Source organism: Carcharodon carcharias, chromosome 3 (assembly GCF_017639515.1).
Source record: "Carcharodon carcharias isolate sCarCar2 chromosome 3, sCarCar2.pri, whole genome shotgun sequence".
NCBI classification, from domain to species: Eukaryota; Metazoa; Chordata; class Chondrichthyes; order Lamniformes; family Lamnidae; genus Carcharodon; species Carcharodon carcharias.
This window is the reverse complement of record NC_054469.1, coordinates 136,538,993-136,551,541: the sequence shown is the minus strand read 5'-3', so window position 1 is coordinate 136,551,541 and position 12,549 is coordinate 136,538,993.

Below are 12,549 nucleotides of genomic sequence, written 5' to 3'. Positions count from 1 at the left end.
ATGTCAGTAAAGGTTAAGGTTGCCCATTCAAGTGTAAGTGAATTTTTGATGCCTTAATTATTACCAGGCAACCCATATGGTACTGAAAATTAGTCTTTTCAAGTATGGAGTCTCATTCCTTCAGATTTTAATTACTGTTGCAGTTTTCAAAGTAACATTTTTGCTTTCAGCCTCTCTCTCCCTTAATTCCACCATTCTTTCACAATTTCGTTTTGCTTTTTGTACATAGTTTGACACTGAGTTAAATATAATGTCCTGGATTTTGTGGTTTAAATAGCAAGAGGCTATGAGCGCTAACTGATGTTAATGACTAAACCAGACAGCAACTTCAAGCATCCACACATGCACAGGTAAACACAGAATCAGGAAGCTGCTGTTTGAGTTGCCCTGCTCCTCCCACAAGCTTCCCTGTCATCATGCCGAGAAACTCAGGGCCTGAAACTTCCTTGGAGTGGCAATCAGCATTGAATTGTCACTCCTTTCCCAGTTTTTTACCTTAAATTTTTTCCCATCCTGTCTCATCCAACTTTCTGACTCAGGCCAGCAAGATCTAGGCAGTGCAGCACGTCCCTGGAGCCTAGCATCGAAGGGCAACTGAGTTGAAGGGAAGGAGGCCAAGACCCCTTTTTCTACAGCACTAGTTGCCATAAACCAGGTAAGTTAAAGGCCCATTGAAGTTTAAAGGTCCTTGAAAGGCCAGGAAGAAGGAAAGTATCTAAGGTAAGTGGATAGGATTTGGTGGGGTTGGTGGGGGGGGCTGGAATTGGAGTTCGGGGGTGTTGGATGTCTGGGAGATCAAGGATCGGAGATTAGAGGTCAGAGGTCGGGGGCCTTAGAGTGGGGGAGGTCAGGGAGTTGGAGATCAGGAATTTGGAGGTCGGGGGGTCAGGCCTGCAGGGGGATGGGTGAGAGTTGAGACTGGTGGATTGGGGGGGGAGGGAATCCTGTGGGTTGGAGAGTTCCTGTCAGGGGTTTTAGTCCCTTGGGGGTGGTGGGGGGGCGCCTGTGGGAGGGTAGTTGGGGGGTGGGGGGAGACCCCTGGGGGGTCAGGGGCAAGACAGAGTCCCGTTGGAGGAGTAGTTAGGGATGTAGGCAGGAGCCCTATGGGCCTGTCCAATAGTTACCTAGAAGTTAGAAGTAGTTTTAATTCTTCTAACCTTTTCTGGGTAGCTATTGATGTAACCCAATCGGAACCATCCAAAATTTGCGATTTAAATCGCTATTTCGGATGGTTCTGTGGTAATTATGGTTTTGTTAAATGTTGGTCTGTACCTTTAAGAATAGTCCTGTGATGAGAGATCATATGATCTGTGTAAACCAATGTGTAAGCAGCGAAGGGCTGCCTCCACAGTCAGTGTAAAGTTAGAAATGGAGTTGAATGCACATGTGTAGTTGCTGCTGGCTGTATTATAAATAAAACTAATGTTTCCACTCAGAAAGTTGTCTGCAGATCAAGTCTATTATAAATAGGCGACAAAGCCACACTACAACAAACTGGTGACAAGGATGATTCAGGATAAATCAAGAAAAATTGGAATCGATACTATACCTCACCCAGCAATTGTGAGTATCAATGTTCGTTTAAAATAACAGAAGATATACTCATCCAAAATACCACAGTTTGATAGAATTGATCGCTTTGAGCCAGCCACAGACAATTGGTCTCAGCATAGCCTTGTGTACTTCTTTCAAGCAAGCGAAATTACACAGGAAGAGAAGAGGCAAACAATCTTCTTGAGTACTTGTGGGAGCAAGACCTGCAGTTTCATTTGAAGTTTGATGGCACCCAGTGCCCCAGATTCGCATAATTTCACAGAATCAATGGACCTCTCAAAGGGGCATTTTCAACCCAAGCCCTCAGTCACGACGCAAAGCTCAAGTTCGATTCGCGAAGTAGAGCCTTGGGTGAAACAATTGCATGCTACATGGCAAACTTGAAGCAATTAACGGAGCATTGCAAGTTCAGTGTGACTCTGAACAACATGCTCCAAGATTTTTTAGTGTGCGGTGTGAAAAAAAAAACCATTCAGAGAAGATTGCTGGCTGAAGTGAATCTGCGTTTTTAGAAGGGATTAGAAATAGCGCTGGCCATGGAAAGCACTGTAAGAGATTCACATGCAATACAAGGGGCGCAAATGGCACCGTACTCCAAATTGAGCGGGAACAGTCAGCCGAAAGTGGCCCGAAAAAGCCAGACTCCACCATGAAATGGGAAACAGCTCCCGCTAACCGAAAAATAAGAAATAATTTAGCAGCTAAATCGAAGAATAAATCGATGTGGAAATAATCAGTCTTTTAGCGATTGGCAGTTTAAAAAAGTAGAATGTTACTTTTGTCATAGAAGTGGACATATAATGAGACAGTGCAAAGAGAGATTTAAAAAGACTTACAAACTACAGAAGAAGCCCATGAAATTGACATTGTAGAAGAGACTGAAAGAACAAATTCTGACATTTATTCATTGTTTTACATGAAAATTGGGAAGACAGAGCCAATATTTGTTACAGTACAAGTGAACGGAAAACCATTAAAAATGAAAGTAGACACAGGAGCTTCCACTACTGTAACTGGAGAACACACTTTCAGATATTAAAATAATGGTGAACATCAATTAAATTTGGAACAAACAACTGCCAAGTTGAAAACATTCACAGCTGAAGAAATCCAAGTAAAAATTACCAGCAGAGTAACTGTCCATTATAGAAAACAATTGGCACAGCTACCCGTGATAGTGGCTGTAGGTGAAGAACCAAGCCTTCTTGGGCGGGATTGGTTAAAGGAGATTAAATTAAATTGGTCTGAAATCTTCCAGTTGAGAGCAAGTGGGCTACCAGAGCTGCTTAAAGAATATGCCACCGTTTTCAAGGACGAACTGGGAAAAATCCAAGGCCTGTAGGCCAGGATTTACGTGGATGAAGAAGCAACCCCTCACTTCATGAAAGCAAGACTGGTGCCATACACCCTGAGAGAGAAGGTTGACGCTGGGTTGAACCAGCTAGAGAGGTTGGGTGTCATAAAAGCGGTTCAGTTCTCAGAATGGGCAACACCCATAGGCCCTGTCCTTAAACCAGACCAAAGCTTTCAAATTTGTGGGGACTATAAACTAATGGTCAACAGAGCAGCCACACTGAACAGGTACCCCATTCCAAAAATTGAAGATCTATATGCCAAGCTAACAGGAGGGACAATGTGTATAAAGCTTGACATGAGTCATGCATATCAGCAATTAGAGTTTGATGACACCTCCCGGGAATTTGTCATAATTAATACCCAAAAAGGCTTTTAAAGCACTGGAATGCTGTTTTTGGCTGCAGTAGAGAGCTTCAGTTGGAGTTTGGTGATTGAGGGAGTTCGGTGAGAACGGAGGTGGTGTTCCTTTCTTTTTCTGCCTTTGCTCAGAAAGAAGAGGAGTGGCCTTGGTAAGCAGGAACTGGTGAGTAACTTAGAAAATTGTAATAGTTTTAAAGTTCCTATACTTGGGTTTAACTGCGAAGCACCAGGAATAAGGAAAACTTAGGGCCAATATAATAAAGTAATATAAATAGTCCAAAGTAGAATAAAGTTAATGTAAGGGAAGTACAGTTAAGACATGGCAGGGCACCTCAGTCAAATGGAATGCATGTCCTGTAATATGTGCGGAGTCAAGGACACTACTAGTCCATGGTTCAGAGAGGTGGTCAAGTGGTCACACCGTAGCTTAAGGGCCTGGAGACAGAGAAGGAATGGGTGACCACCAGCTCAGTGCTGCCTGTGTGAGGGTGGGGGGGGGCTGCGGGCAGGAGGGTGAACGCGAACTTCGTTCAACAGAGTTGCCTTAGGGAGATGAACATCTTTCAAAATAAACTAAAGATTTAAAAAATATTATAAAACATGTCCCCCTATGTGTCTCTGTCACATGAGCAGGGGCATGTTATTAATTATATTTTAAAATTTTGATTTTATTTTTATTTGCTATTGGAAACCTCATTCTGCCCAATAGATGAGGTTTCCTAAAAAATGCAAAGGCCGCTTGGCCTTTTTGTCTGCCCGCCAACCGTAAGGTTGCCCTTATGTGCCCGCTGACTGAAATATCATGCGGTTGCGCGATGACTTCAGAATGCTCGCCGGATGTCATCGCACATCATTTTACGCTCAGCTGGGTCCTGTGCGCGCTCACCTGCCGAGCTAAAAATTCTCCCCCAAATGTCAGTGGGGCAACATTTAGGAGACAGTGATCATTGTATTTTACATTTTTGGATGATGATAGAAAATGACGATAGGCAATCCAGAGTAAGAATAATTAATTGGACAAGAGCCAATTTCGATGGGGCAAGAATGGAGCTTGGCCAGATAGACTGGAACAAAAGATTGGCAGAAAAACTGTAGCTGAACAATGGCCTACCTTCAAAAAAGAATTGCTTCGGGCACAGTCAAGGTATATTCCATCGAAAGGGAAAGGAAGGACAAACAAATCCAGAGCTCCCTGGATGAAAAAGGAGATTGAAATTAGATCAAGAAGAAAAAGTGCACTTATGACTGGTGTCAGGTAGAAAATACAATTGAGAACCAAGAGGAATACAGAAGGCTCAGAGGGTAGGTGAAAAGGTATATTAGAGAAGCGAAGAGGGATTATGAGAAAAGACTGGCAGCCAACATAAAGGGGAATCCCAAAGTCTTCTATAGCATATAAATAGTAAAAAGGTGGTAAAAGGAGGAGCAGAGCTGTTTAGGGACCTAAAATTGAATTTACACATGGATGATGGGGCCATGGCTGAGGTATTAAATGAATACTTTGCATCTGTCTTTACCAAGGATGTAGATACTACCCAGGCCATGGTGACAGATGAGGAAACTCTGTCAGGAGAAGGTTCAAAATTGATAAGGAGGAAGTGTTGAATAGACTGTCGGTACTTAAAGTTGACAAGGCACTGGGACCGGATGAGATGCATCCAAGGATATTGAAGGAAGTAACAGTAGAAATTGCAGGTGCACTGGCCATAATCTTTCAGTCTTCCCTAAACTCAAGGTTGGTGCCAGAGGACTGGAGAATTGCAAACATTATGCCCTTGTTCAAAAAAGGTTGTAAGGATAAGCCCAGCAATTACAGACCAGTCAGTTTGACTTCAGTGGTGGGCAAGATTCTAGAAACAAGTATTTGGGACAAAATTAGTAGTCATATGGAAAAATATGGGTTGATAAGGAAGAGCCAGCATGGATTTCTAAAGGAGAAATCATGTTTAACTAACTTGCTGGAGTTTTTGAAGAGGTAACAGAAAAGTTGACGAGGGTAATGCTGTTGATGTGGTGTACATGGACTTTGAAAAGGCATTTGATACAGTGCCACACAACTGACTTGAGAGAAAAGTTATTGCTCATGGAATAAAAGGAGCAGTAGCAATGTGGATACAAAATTGGCTGAAAAATAGGAAGCAGAGAGTATCTGGTCAATGGATATTTTTCAGGCTGGAGGAAGGTTTGTAGTGGAGTTCCCCAGTGGTTGGTATTGGTTTCCCTGATATATATGAATGATGTAGACCTTGAGGTGTGGGGGACAATTTCAAAGTTTGCAAATGATATGAAGCTTGGGAGTGTTGTGAACTGCAAGGAGGATGGTGTGGAACTTCAAGAGGACAAAGCAAGTTGGTGGAGTGGGCTGATATGTGGCAGATGAAGTTCAATACGGAGAGGTGTGAGGCGATGCATTTTGGTAAGAAAACATGGACAGGCAATATAAAATAAGGGGTGAAATTTTGAAGGGGGTGCATTAGCAGAAAGGCTTGGGTGTATATATGCATAGATCATTGAAGGTGGCAGGACAGGTGGAGAGAGCAGTTAATAAAGCATATAGTACCTGGACTTTATTAATAGGGTCATGGAGTACAAGAGCAGGGAGGTTATGCTGAATTTATGTAAGACACTTATTAGACCTCAGCTGGAATATTGGGCAGAATTTTTCAGTCGGCGTGCAGGGGCGGGCCTGAAACACAGGGCAAGTGTCCCGACGTCATTGCGCAGTCCCGCGATATTTTGTTTGGCGGGCGTGCGCTGGAGTCAGCAGCGCGCCCACCGAAATGTAAACGCCCTATTAAGGCCATTAGGAAATTAATTGAAGTACTTGTTAATGCTGCCCGTTCAATCTTAAGGCTGGCGGGCAGCTGAAAAGGCCAAGTGGCCTTTGCATTTTTTAGGAAACCTCATCCACGAGCTGGCCCTGACTCTTTCTCCTCTCCCCACCACCACAGGTAGTGCTGCTACCAGTCTCGTCTTACGCTGGGTGGGCCTTAATTGACCTGCCCGCGTAACATGGTGATGTGGAGCCGATCGCGGGTAGCGATCGGCTCAGCACCCATCCCCGCCCCTGCCCCCACCTGTTCCTGCCGAGCCTGCACACCATATGAAAAATTCTGCCCACTGTGTACAGTTCTGGGCACCATATTATAGGAAGGATGTGAACACATTGGAGAGAGTGCAGAAGAGGTTTACAAAAATGGTTCCAGGGATGAGAAACTTCAACAATGAGCATAGATTGGAGAGGTTGGGGCTGTTCTCCTTGGAGAGAAGGTGGCTGAGAAGAGATTTGATAGTGATGTTCAAAATCATGAGGGGGCTGGACAGAATAGATAAGAAGCTGTTCCCACTCATGACAAGATCAAGAATGAGAGGGCACTGATTTAAAGTGGTTTGCAAAAGAAGCAAGTGTGACTTGGGAAAAACTTTTTCACATGAGTGGTTTGGGTCTGGAATGTACTGCCTGGAAATGTGGTGCAGGCAGGTTCAATAAAGGCATTCAAGAGGATATTAGATAATTATTTGAATAGAAAGAATGTGCAGTGTTAAGGGAAAAGGCAGGGCAATGGCAATGTGTCATAATGTTCATTTAGAGAGCTGATGCAGTCATGATGAGCCGAATGGCCTCCTTCTGTGCCATTAAGATGCTGTGATTATGTGATTCTGTGGTTGTAACAATATACACGCTTGCCTTTTGGTGCTTCCTCAGCCTGTGCCATCTTTCAGAGAACTTACTGGAAAAATTACTGCAGGGACTACCCCAGGTTATAATCTATTTAGATGATATGCTGATAACTGGATTCATTGAAAAGGAACATTTGTCTAATTTAGACGAAGTCCTAAAACGCTTTTTACAAGCAGGAGTGCGACTGAAAAAGGAAAAAATGCACTTTTCAAGGAAAGAAAGTAATCGATTTGGGCCACTGGGTAGACTCTAAAGGGTTACACCCGGTTGAAGAGAAAGTTAAAACAATAGGAGAGGTAACTGCACCCAAGGACGCCTCTGAACTTAAATCATTTTTAGGAATGATAAACTGTTGTGGGCAATTTTTACCCAATTCATCAACAGTTCTGGTCCCTCTGCATTCACTGCTAAGAAAGAATCGATCTTGGGAGGCACCCGAAAAAGAGGCTTTCATGAAAGTTAAACAGCTGTTACACTTATCCAATCTGTATTTGCATTATGACCAGATGAAAGAAGGAAGGTCTGTCGATTATTTTTGGTATAAAAAAGTTTCAACAATACATGCATTTCATGCTTGCATCAGACCACAAACCACTGTTGGGTTTGTTTAGCGAGGAAAAGGCTATACCACCCATAGCCTCAGCAAGAATACAACAACGGGCCCTAATTTTGGGGCTTATGAATACACCTTTGTACATAGGCCTGGCATTCACATCGCAAATGCCGATGCCCTAAGTCGCCTGCCCTTACAAGAGAATGACGGACAAGTTCCAGTTCCACAGGAACTTGTTTCATTATTAAATTTTCTAGATTCCTCGCCAGTATGTGCCGGACAGATCTGAGACTGGATGAGTCAGGACCCAGTCCTATCTCGAGTGCGACACCAAGTGTTACATGGTTGGTCCCAGGAGTCAGTCTCCGATGAAATGAAACCGTTCTTCAACCAAAGACAAGAGATGAGCAGTCAAGATGGCATTCTATTGTGGGGTGCACAGTTCCTCCAAAGGAAAGGGAGTCACTTTTGTAAAACTACACTTCATCAGGTGGACACACTCCTCCAACTCGTAAACTGCTTCCAACAGTTCTTCATGATGTTCCCTCACCTTCTGTTGACTCTCCAGGATGTGTTGGAAGGCCAAATCTAGAGGCTCATCATCTGACTTGGACCTCACAGATGTCTCTTCCCCAGCAGTCCTCCAAGTGCCAGAGAGCTCGGGTGAACCTACCTCCTCCTGCTGCAGACACCTGCCTGTGCGGTGACCACCAGATTGTGAACCTGAGCCTGCTCTAGATCTAGGTCCTACTGAGATGTGAGACTCTGAGCTGGTGCAGGATTTGGGTAAATGCTGTGACTGGTCTTCCAGGCTGCTTATTTCCGACTCTTCAATAGATGAGGTGTCCTCTTGGCTGGAGGTGAGGATGTGGATGGAGTTGAGGGACTGGCTGGCTGAGGGTGTCGGTCGCTTGGCAGAGCTCTTTGTGAGCCAAAGTCAAGATAATTAGTGTATGGCAGCAGAGTCAAAAGCAGCAGAGAGAGAGAGCACTCACATTTGCATTGAGAGAGGGATGATGTGATGCAGGATCCTTACCAGGGTGTTCGCCGCCGACATCACCGTCACCGCAGGCACAGTCCATGTCCTCACAAGTCAGCGCAATGACACACTCCTCAAAGTGAGGGAGGGGCCTAATGTGGGCCATTCCACCCCCCAGTCTGGGACCGCACCCTGCTAATGTGAGCCAGCTTCTCCTGCATGAAAACAGATGTAGAAAGTGTGAGCAGGACACATGGCACCGTGTGGAATGTTTGTGTGGTGAGTGGTTCCATGGACAGGGCTAGGACGTGAACTCCAGAGGATGTGAGCCTGATGGAGATGTGAAGGTGTGTGTGAGAGTTAGTGGTGTTGTCCCTTGAGGTGTGAGATCTCTGCGGATGTGTGATGGGTTTGTGAGTGTGTGACTGAGAGTGATGAGAAGAGTGAATTTCTTTGGAGGAATGGATGAGACCATTTATCCTGTACCGGCACTGGGTGACTGTCCTCTTTTGCGGGACATTTGCGCAGACCACCGCTACCACAGCCTCCCAAGCCTAGTTGGTAACACTGCTGCCCATCCTGCGGCCAGAGCGGGGTTACAAGACATCCCGGTCGGCCTCCATGGCATCCAAAAGGCATTCCAGCGACACGTCATTAAACCGGGGAGTTGCGGTCTTTTTGCCTTTCATGGACATCTTCCCTGCACTAGTTCTGGTCTGGAAGCACTGAAGTGTGTGCACATGGCTAGACTTTAAATATGGCGCCCGGCGTGATAAAGCAGCGAGGTGATGGTATGGTGGGTGAATGAGAGCCCGCCATGGAAATGGCGTGTTTCCTGGGAATGCATTATTAATGCGGCAGATTTGGGATGATATGAAGTGAAAAATCGCCATTGCGGCTGAGAGGTAAACGTCACCTTACCTGCCCACTACCACACTTAGTGAAAATCTGGGATGATTCTGGAGAAACGACACTTTACCCACCAGCCACAATGGCAGCTTTTCATGCTGTATCATTCTAAATCCACTGCATTAATTATGCATTCCTGGGAAACACGCCGTTTCCATGGCGGGCGGGCGGGATCTCATTCACCCGCCATGCCATCACCTCACCGCTTCATCACATCGGGCACCATATTTTAAGTACAGCCGCACTCAGAGATTCTAGTGCAGGACTGCAGCAGAGAAGACAGGGCCCTGAAAGGCAAGAAGACTGCAGCCCTCAGCACCTTTTGGACGTCATGGAGGCCCGCTGTGATGTCCTCTACCCCCGCTATGGCTGCACAATGGGCAGCAACATTACCACCACGGCTTGGTAGGTAATGGCAGTGGTGATCAGTGCCAATGCTGCACAGAAGAGGTTGGCCATCCAATGCAGATAGAGGATGAATGATCTCATCTGTGCCACCTGGGTATGGCAACAATCTCATCCCTCTAAACTCACACACTCAGGCCCACCATATATTCATTAGCATCTCACTCACTGCCAGCTCAAGGGACATCGCCACTCACTCTCACACACACCCTCACCTCTCCATTTGGCCTCATCTCCTCTGGAGACTGCCTCCTCAGCCCTCACCATCTTGAGGCCATTTGCACGGATCAACATGTTCCCCCATACACATGCTGGGATACCTTCCTTCCCCAGTACAGCTCTCGTCCTGCAGCCTCTTCCCTTGCCTAAGGTCACTTCTCCCCCTTCCCCAAGCAAGCCCTCGCCCTGCAGCCTGCCAAGTACACACCTTATACATGCTGTTGTGAAACACATTGGCATGTTTTCCCATTGTTCTGTGTGGACAATACAGTGGGGTGTGGGGGAGGTGGGGGTACGATTCCAGTGAGCTGGCCTAATAATATTATGCAGATGTATTACAATGAGGTTCCCAATGTCCGATGGTGGGAAACATGGCCCACCTTCAGCAGGGTGTGAACAATCGCAAACTGGTTTCACACCATCGTGAAACCGATCGCGCCATATTGTCCACTCACACCACAGAACACGCCCAATGCCAGTGGGCACGAAAAATCCTGGCCATAATTCTGGAAGTTGCCACCTGATTTGCTCTGCTCTTTCACAAGCCTCATTACACTGGTACCTTGATAAGGAGACTTGGCATGGAAATATATTAAGGGTGCGAAGTTGAATAGCCCACTAGTTACTCATTAAACTTAGGCCTTCATGCAGGGTCTGCAGCTTGTGGCTCTGGAGCTATAGGTGGCTCTTTAACAGATCATTTGCATCTCTCAACCTTTTCCAGTTGAACTGTATTAATGTAGAAAAGGCCCAAAAAAATTAAGTCAAAAATAGTAAGCGCTGTGTTTTTATTGTGGGGCTAAAAGGTTGATCGTTATGCTGCATTTACTTCAAACAATTATTTCAATGAAAAACATCATGGGCTGGATTTTCAGCTCGGCGTGTGAATTGCGCCTGCCATGCATGAGCATGAAATAACACGTGATGATGTCAGCTGAGAGCCTTGACGTCATTGCTCAGTCGTGCGATATTTCGGTCAGCGAGTTTGTTGAGCCACCTTTTGCCATTTAAGAGCTCTAAGGTCTAGGGTGGGTGGGGGTGGAGTTGGTGCTCCTAACCACTGTGCTGGGGACAGGGATATCCAGGCATGCTGCCCCCTCCTCCAGGAGAGCAGTGAGACACTCATCGGGAAAACCGTGGGGCCGACTGCCCTGCCAACCTGACCTACCGCCTCCTGTGTTCAGCACTGATGTCCTGCATTACAACAGTACTCCGAATCAATGGCAGCCTTCGCATGGCTCACTTTTGGACCTGGCAGACATTGAGCATCCGCCCCCACCCCTTCCCCTTCAAGCTGATGCTGGAGTCACGCATTACGCTGGGTGGGCCTTAGTGGACACGGGAAAAGTTCTGCCTTATAAATTCCTTGCTTATTGACAAGAAAAAAACTCACAATAAATTCATAATGCTGTCCGAAACATCAAGGCCTATCCAGCCGGGCTGGAGCACTGCAGAGCCCTGGCACCTGGGGTTGTCTGAGGATGTAGGCGTCATGCGAGCTGCCTGAGTACCTTGCACAGACTTGCAGAATCTGCATCTTGTGGTCACACACTATATGCATTTTCACGTTAATTAACGCCTCCATCCTCATAGCGTGCCTGCCTACCAAAATATTGTGATTGTGTGCGGTGACGTTGGGACGCATGCCCGACATCATCGCGGGTCATTTTATGTTCTGGTGTGTCGGGCCTGCCCCCGCACGCTGAATGTAAAATTCTGCCCACCAAGTAACTCTTTCGAGTACAAACACATTTCCATCTGTTTCCTATTCAGATGAAGTTACATTGTTTCATAGTTTGCCATTGAGATTTGAACTCTTGATCTTGGGGTTACAAGCTCAGTACCATAACCACTTGGCTATTTAGGCCAAGCCTGCCCACCAGGTACTTGGACGAGATGGAGAAGTGGGCAGGGGAGTCCACTACCACCAACATTCCTGGGATTTCTTAGATTGGTTGTAAGCATGAACATTTCTTAATGTCCGCTTTTGTGAAGGATTCCTAATATTAAGCTTATAGCTTAAAAACGTCAGACTAGAATTTGAAATATACATATTTATATAAAATATACAGGGTGGGATTTTCCACACCCGCCCGCTGCCAGGATCTTCTGGTCTCGCCGCAAGTCCATAGACTTCTGGCTGTGGCGCCGCCTCGCCCGCGGTGGGTCCCGCCCACAACGGGGCCGGAAAATCCCAGCTATTGTCTTGTATAGCGTATGTATAGCTGAAAGATTTGCTGCGTGAATTTAGTATTTTCTGTGTATATTTCAGATTTCCAGCATTTGCATTCTCTTACAATTTTTAACTAAATTACATGTTTGTTGGTTGAGTCCATGGCATTTGGCAGACATGAAATTAAGTAGGCAAACTTATCTTACTTCCTATGATGTTCCTTGCTTATTTTTTTCTACTGATGAAGGTAAGGTATTTCAAATGGAACACTGGTATCCAATATCAATATCAAGTACTTGAGTCATGCATGGGATAAAGCCTTTTAATGTGCTTGAGCAAAATGTATTTCTTTGATGTGT